Source organism: Odocoileus virginianus, unplaced genomic scaffold, assembly GCF_023699985.2.
Source record: "Odocoileus virginianus isolate 20LAN1187 ecotype Illinois unplaced genomic scaffold, Ovbor_1.2 Unplaced_Scaffold_1, whole genome shotgun sequence".
Taxonomy (NCBI): domain Eukaryota; kingdom Metazoa; phylum Chordata; class Mammalia; order Artiodactyla; family Cervidae; genus Odocoileus; species Odocoileus virginianus.
Window position 1 is genome coordinate 7236118 of NW_027224263.1, and position 8058 is coordinate 7244175.

The 8058-nt window shown below is 36.2% G+C and overlaps 1 non-coding gene across 1 annotated transcript; it reads left to right on the forward strand.

Annotated features, from left to right (window-relative positions):
• Positions 1 to 1300: 1300 nt before the first annotated feature.
• On the forward strand, positions 1301 to 1372 carry TRNAG-CCC (transfer RNA glycine (anticodon CCC)). The gene has a single exon. It is a non-coding gene; the product is annotated as a tRNA-Gly (tRNA).
• Positions 1373 to 8058: the final 6686 nt, after the last annotated feature.

The following is an 8058-nucleotide window of genomic DNA, read 5'->3' on the forward strand; positions in this document are numbered from 1 at the left end:
AGCTTATGCCCATATAAAGACTTGTATATGACTGTTCATAGCAGCTTTATATGGAATAGCCAAAAACCTAGAAGTAACCCAATATTTTCCCAGAGGTGAATGAATAAACAAATTGTGGTATTTTCATGTAATGTAATACTACTTGCAATGTAATACTCTAAAAAGGAGTTAGATACTGTTTACCCAACAACATAGATGTATCTAAAATAATTATGCTTAGTGAAAGAAGGCAGACAAGAAAAGAGTACATATTTATGATTGCATTTATATAAAGTTAGAGTAAATGCAAATTAACCTCTAGTGTCAAAAAGCAAATCAGTAGTTGCTTGGGGAGGCAAGGGTACAAGGAGAGGCAAAAGAGCAGGAGGAGACTTTGGGGAATTATGGATGGTATGTTCATTATCTTGATTGTGGTCACTGTTTGATGGGTGTATAGATTTGTCAAAATGTATCAGATTGTACACTTTAAATATATACAAGTTGTGTGCCTGCATACTAAGTTGCTTCAGTTGTGTCCAACTTTTGCAATCCTATGAACTGTAGCCCACCAGGCTCCTCTGTCCATGGGATTCTCTGGGCAAGAATACTGGAGTGGGTTGCCATTCCCTTCTCCAGGGGATCTTCCCGACCCAGGGATCAAACCCCATGTCTCTTATGTCTCCTGCATTGGCAGGCAGGTTCTTTACCACTAGTGCCACCACATACACATACAGAATCCCACATACAGCTTACTATATATCAATTCTGCAAAGATACATACACCCAATACTCATTTCAGTGTGTGCCTGTTAGTCGCTCAGTCGTGTCTGACTCTTTGGGACCCCATGGATTGTAGCCCGCCAGGCTCCTCTGTCCATGGAATTCTCCAGGCAAGAATACTGGAGTGGGTTGCCATTTCCTTCTCCAGGGGATCTTCCTGACCCAGGGATCGAATCCAGGTCTCCTGCATTGCATTTTACCACCTGAGCTACTAGGGAAGGTCCTATATATCAATTACACCTCATTAAATCTGTTAAAACAAAACAAAACAAAAAGCATAGCAGGTTTTAAGACTGCAGATTAAAGATGAAAAATTTCCCAAAGACTATCAAGTGAGATTGCTTCTAGAGTACATGAAAGATACTGAGGAATACAAGGAGTTTTTTTATAAAGTGCTTGTTCTGGGTAAGAATCTTGGTTTTTGCTTCCTAAACAGAATGATTAGTAAAGATAAAGGAAATGCAAAGAGCGGGGAAAAAAGATTCAAAGGCAATACATAGTGAACACTTTGACTAATCTAAAAGAATTGGCCCCTGGGATTTCCCTGGTGGTCCAGTGGCTAAGACTCTGCACTCCCAATGCAGGGGCCCAGGTTCAATCCCTGGTCAGGGAACTAGATTTCACATGCCTCAGCTAAGATTCCACATGCTGGAACTAAGACCTGGCACAGTCAAATAAGTAAATACTTAAAATAATTTGTCCTTAATCACTCATTAGGCAATTAACACTAATTATAAATGGACCATGTGATAGACATGACCATCATAACAAGCCAGTCAATGTATATGATACAATTAAAGCAGCTCCTGTGCTTGGATGTAACTCAAATGATTCCTGATATGTTAGCACTGCTAATGCATTTTTAGTTTTTCTTCAGCAGGTTAAGTCACTTTAACTTGCATTGCTGGAGCCTAAGAGGTTGTTTCAGAATCTAAGACTATCCATTTCTTAAACATTACTTTGTTAAGATTACAAAGAGATGGGTTTAAGTCATTGATTTTATCAACCCAATTTGGAAAGATTCAGAATTGGACATCAAAATATTATGAGTCATCCAATGTTACAGAGCTAGCTATTTACAATGCTGGAAATAGGGGGGAAAAAAAACAGAAACAAAACAGACCTTATAAACATTAGATAATTACAAGGAGTATCTCCCCAATGGTTCAATGAGGCCCAAATTATATACCACCAAACAGAGCAACTTAGAGTACAAATTGCATTACCTTCCTAAAAAAGAAAAAAATTAGATTTGAAGACTAACTTTTATCAATGATGTGTTAATAAAATATCAAGGAAAGTTTGGATTTACTAAACCTTGTTCTACTTCATAAAAGTTATCTCTTGCTTCCTAAAAGCTGACTATAATTGAAGTGGAAAATGTCTGCTTGAATTCTTTCATTTCCACAGCACACAGAAACTGAAGCTGAAAGTTTCCAAGCTGGAAAGTTATTAAACCTGAATTAAGATTCAATTACTCCTTGGTATGCACTACATATTGGTGTCCATAGGAAAGATTTTTCTTTGTATCCAAAAATCTATGTGTGTTTTGTGAGTTAAAACTAGAAAACTTTGTGTAAAATTTGAAATTTGTTTTTATTCCTAATAGCTTTCATTTAAAAAGGTTCTATTTGAATTTTTGCAATATATTCCATTTTTTCTCCACCATATTAACCTTCTCATTTCACTTTGAAACTAAATGGCAAGGTGACTAAGTATAATAGAAAAATACCAGGATCTTCCAGTTTTGTTTTTGGTAGATTGCAGGAGGTAAAAACTAGGATTTAGAGCCCAAGTACTTCAATCAACCCTTAATTTTCAGCTCCTCTTGACAAAGAAGTTTTGTTGTTGCTGCTTTTCCTTTATTGTTCAAATTATTTACTTTTACAAACAATTCTTTAATAAACTAATTTGTGCATACATTTATTTCTCTTATTTTTTCTTCAGATGAATTCCAAGAAATAGAAATGTTGTGAAATTATTGAACCCTAATGCATGTTTTGGGCTTCCTAGGTGGTGCTAGTGGTAAAGAACCCTCCTGCTAATGCAGGAGAGGTGAAAGATGTGGGTTCCATCCCTGGGTCAGGAAAATCCCCTGGAGGAGGGCATGGCAAGTCACTCCAGTATTCTTGCCTGGAAAATCCCCAAGAACAGAGGAGCTTGACAGGTTACAGTCCATTGGGTCACACGACTGAAGCAACTTAACACACACACATGTAATGCGTGTTTTGTGATAGATTTTTTTATGTCTTTGTGAGTGAGTTTTGGTGTATTTTTTTGCAAGGATTATCTATTCATTGTGGTCTTCAAATTTATTTGCACACAGTTGAACAGAGTAGTCTCATTATTCCTCATCTGTACTTATTTAATCATTATTCATTTTTAAAAATACCCCAATGTTTTATGTTGATTAGATTAGCTACCTGCTTCTCAATTTTATTGTTATTCAAAGAACCAACTTTTTTTCCTTAAATCCAATAATTCTTAAGGCCTTTTAATTCTTCTGATTTGCCTCCTATTTGTCTTATTTTCCTTAATTTTTTTGGTTTGATGATTTACATATTTTTAGTTTTTTGTTAGTACAAGTATTTAGGACTGGAATTTAATTGGGCAGTGCTCTACATGCATCATATAGGTTCTGATATCTAGTATTTCTGTTTTCATCGTGTGTTATATATCCTAATGTAAGATTCAAATTTCTCTTTGAATTGTTTAAGAGAAAGTGTCTAAAGCAGGATTTTTTGTTTTCTAGTTTTGTCATTACCTTCCACTTTTGTTGAATTGTAGTTAATGAATATTCACATTGTTTTGCATTTCTTTTACTTTGAAAAATGATGTTTCACTTCTAGCAAAATATTCATTGTTTGGAAGATATTTCAGGGGTCCTTTAATACAAAATACATTCTGTATTTTATTATTTTTAATATTTGGCTGCACGCCATGGCATGTGGGACCTTTGTTCCCTGACCAGGGATCAGACACTTATTTCATGCATTGGAAGGCAGTCTTAACCACTGGACCACCAGGGAAGTCCTCATTCTGTATTTCATGGTATAGAATATGATGCATACAAAAAATCTACCTTACCAGTTGTGCTATTTAGGTTTTCTATATTTATTCTTTGTCCACTTGGCCTGACATGGGCTGCTACCAATAATGCATTTATGTTTATTTTTGCCGGTTTCCCCGTCCTCCACTATCTCCCAGAGTTTGCTCAAATTCATGTCCATTGAGTCGGTGATGCCATCCAACCATCTCATCCTCTGTTGTCCCCTTCTCCTCCTGCCTTCAATCTTTCCCAGCATCAGGGTCTTTTCCAGTGAGTCAGCTCTTCACATCAGGTGGCCAAAGTATTGGAGCTTCAGCTTCAGCATCAGTCCTTTCAATGAATATTCAGGGTTGATTTCCTTTAGGATTGACTGGTTTGATCTCCCCTTGCTGTCCAAGGGACTCTCAGGAGTCTTCTCCAGCACCACAGTTCAAAAGAATCAATTTTTGGCACTCAGCCTTCTTTATGGTCCAGCTCTCACATCCGTACATGACTACTGGAAAAACCATAACTTTGACTATATGGACCTTTGTTGGCAAAATGATGTCTCTGCTTTTTAATATGCTGTCTAGGTTTGTCATAGCTTTTCTTCCAAGGAGCAAGCATCTTTTAATTTCATGGCTGCAGTCACTGTCCACAGTGATTTTGGAGCCCAAGAAAATAAAGTCTCTCGCTGTTTGCATTGTTTCCCCACTTATTTGCCATGAAGTAGTAGGACAGGATGCCATGATCTTAGTTTTTTGAATGCTGAGTTTTAGGCCAGCTTTTTCACTCTCTTCTTTCACCTTCATCAAAAGACTCTTTAGTTCCTCTTAGCTTACTGCCATTAGTGTATAACATCTGCATATCTGTTGTGGGGCCTAGAACTTTTGCAACAGTGTGAGAACTTCTTTGGTATAATTGTTCTCCAGTTTGTGAGTTGTCTGCTTGGCGGCTCTATTGTGGGGCTAATAGCTACCTCTTTCAAGAGGGCTTATGCAACACTCTGTGCCTCCCAGGACTGCTGCTGCCCTGTCCTTGTGGCAGGCTACAGCTGACCCATGGCTCCTCAGGAGACCCTCAAACACTCAAAGGCAGGTCTTGTTCAGTCTCTTGTGGGGGTTACTGCTCCTTTCCCTGGGTCCTGGTACACACAAGGTATTGTTTGTGCCCTCCAAGCGTTACTAGTGGGTATGAGGTTTGATTTTTAAATGCGATTGCACCCCTCCTACTGTCTTGTTGCTGCTTCTCCTTTGCCCTTGGAAGTAGGGTACTTGAACAACAACAACAATCTGCATATCTGAGGTTGTTGATATTTCTCCTGGCAGTCTTGATTCCAGCTTGTGATTCATCCAGCCTGGCATTTTGCATGATGTACTCTGCATATAAGTTAAATAAACAGGGTGACAATATACAGCCTTGATGTACTCCTTTCCCAATTTTGAACAGTCCATTGTTCCATGTCCGGTTCTAACTGTTGCTTCTTGACTTGCATACAGGTTTCTCAGGAGGCAAGTAAGGTGGTCTGGTATTCCCATCTTTTTAAGAATTTTCCAGTTTGTTGTGATCCACATAGTCAAAGGCTTTAGTGTAGTCAATGAAGCAGATGTTTTTATGGAATTCTCTTGCTTTCTCTATGATGCAAAGGATGTTCACAATTTGATTTTAAGAGCACTTTCCCAATTCTGCTTTTTTTCCTACTATATTTGTAACTCAGTGGGTTGATTGTAGTACCTAGTTTTATTTTTCCTTGAGACAGTTCTAATTTTGCTTTCATTTCTGTGATGTTTCTCTGATTTTTTTTTCTGAAGTGTTACAGAAAAACATAGCATCTCCTATTATCTCTCTATATCACAATAGTTCTTGCATCTCTTCTTTATGCTCTTCTAGAAAGAATATAGCTTTGAGATTTTTTCAATTTTTGTGGTGAAATACTTTGCCACAGTTCTCATCTGTTTTGTTGCAGTATTGCTCTGATAATTTTTTTTAAACTTGCCAAGCACCTTTCCCGTCATTGTCTCTCATATTTCTTACGTGTGTGTTGTTAATTTTTAAGATCTTTTGAATGAAGTTTATGTTTTTTTTGTTTTTGTTTTTTTCTTATGTTTTCTTGTTTTTGTTTCTTATTTTTTTTTAAGACAAGCTATTTGCAGGAAGTTGTCTTAAAGGGGATAGGGTTCTATTCCAAGGTAAGAGTTACTTATTTGTGCCTGAGGATTTGTGAGTGTTCGGTTAACTTTTATTGTTTTTCCTGGCCCAAAGAAATAGACAGACATAAGCAATACATCTTGGCATATGAGTACCAATACCAATGAGAATGCCACAAATACGGGTTGCTTCCTGAAAATTTGCATTGTCTGTATGCTTCTTTGTTCCACTATCACCTCTTCGATTTTGTGGAAGCAAATCAGATCTAGAGAAACTCACAATACTGGTGTATGCATAATTTTCTTGCTGTTGAAATTGAGGAGCTCTCACTTCACACTTCAAAATACCCACCTTATATTAGGAAATTGAAAATTTCTGACTTTATAAGATTTGTGGTCTTATATTTCTCCTTTTAGTTTCTTCTACAATCATGCTTGATTTCATTGTTTGGAACTCATTCCAGTCATTTTTTGTTTCAAGGTTTTCTCTGAATAGAGTTCAAACAAAATCAGAGTTTGCATATATCTTTCTCCTGTTTCTTGTTGCTTTTAGGGTGACTTCCAAGAAGAGAATAGAATGTACAACAAAGCATTGTCATCTTGAAACCGAACAAAAGTGTCATATTTTTAAAAATAATTAAATGAACAAATGCCACATATAATAGGTTTCTCAAAAATACAATATATTCATTCACCACTAAGATTGCTCTAGTCCAATTTTTTCCTTATCACTACTCTGTCTGAGCATTTCTAAATTTTGCTGGACTATTTTAAAATTGGTCAATAAATCTCACCAAATTAAGTGGGCTACTTATATTACTATACCTACTTCATCCACTTTTTTCTCCCTTGTGATGAGAACTCTTAGGGTTTACTCTTAACTTCCACATATATATAAGCATTAATTATCTTTACCATGTTGTACATTATATCCCTACTACTTGCATATCTTATAACTGGAAGTTTGTACCTTCATCTAATTCCCCCTACTCCTCCATGCCTGCCTCTGGTATTCACAAATCTTATCTTGTTTTTTTCTGAGATTTTTTTGGCTTGCTGATTTATTTGTTCTAAGTGTAACTGACCTAAAACATTATGTTAGTTTCAGTTAGAAAACATAGTAATTTGATGTTTCTATACATATCAAAATGATCACCACAAGTAATCTAATTACTATCTGTCACCATACAAAGATATGACATAATTACTGATTATATTACCCACACATGTGACTCACATTTTTTGCAACTGGAAGATTTTACCTCTAATTCACCTCACCTATTTCTCTCCTTCCCTTGACCCACCTCCCCTATGGCAACCACATGTTTGCTCTTTGTGCTATGACTTTGTTTTTGTTTTCTAATGTATGTTTATTTGTTTTTAAAATTCCACATAATTGAAGTCATACAGCATTTGTCTTTCTCTAAATTTATCTCACTTAGCATAATACTCTCTAGGTCCTTCTATGTTGTTGCAAATGGCAAGATTTCATTTTTTTTTAAATGGATGAGTAATATACAATTGTGTATATATAAAACAAATCTTTGTCCACTCAACAAGTGATGGTTACTTGGGTTGCTTCCATATATTGGCTGTTGTAAATAATGTTGCAAAGAACATATTGAGTGCATGCATCTTTTCTAACTCGTGTTTTTATTTTAATCATATAAGTATCCAGGAATGGAATTACTTAATCAGATGGTAGTTCTATTTTTAATTTTTTGAGGAATCTCCATACTGTTTTCCCTAGTGACTGTACCAGTTTACCTTCCCACTAACTAAGTGCATGAAGGGCTCCTTTTCTCCATGTTTTCATCAACACTTGTTATTTTTTGTCTTTCTGGTAAGTGTGAGGTGATATCTCATTATAGGTTTGGTTGCATTTCCCTGTTGAGTAGCAATATTGAACATCTTTCCACTTGCCTATTGGCTATCTGTATGTCTTCTTTGGAAAGATATCTATTCAGGTCTGCCACCTATATTTAATCAGGTTGTTTGTTTCTCTGATGTTGAGTTGTATGAGTTCTTTGTATATTTTGGATATTAACCCCTTATCAGATATATCATTTGCAAATATTTCTTCCATTCAGTAGCTGGCATTTTTGTTTTATTGATAGTTTTCTT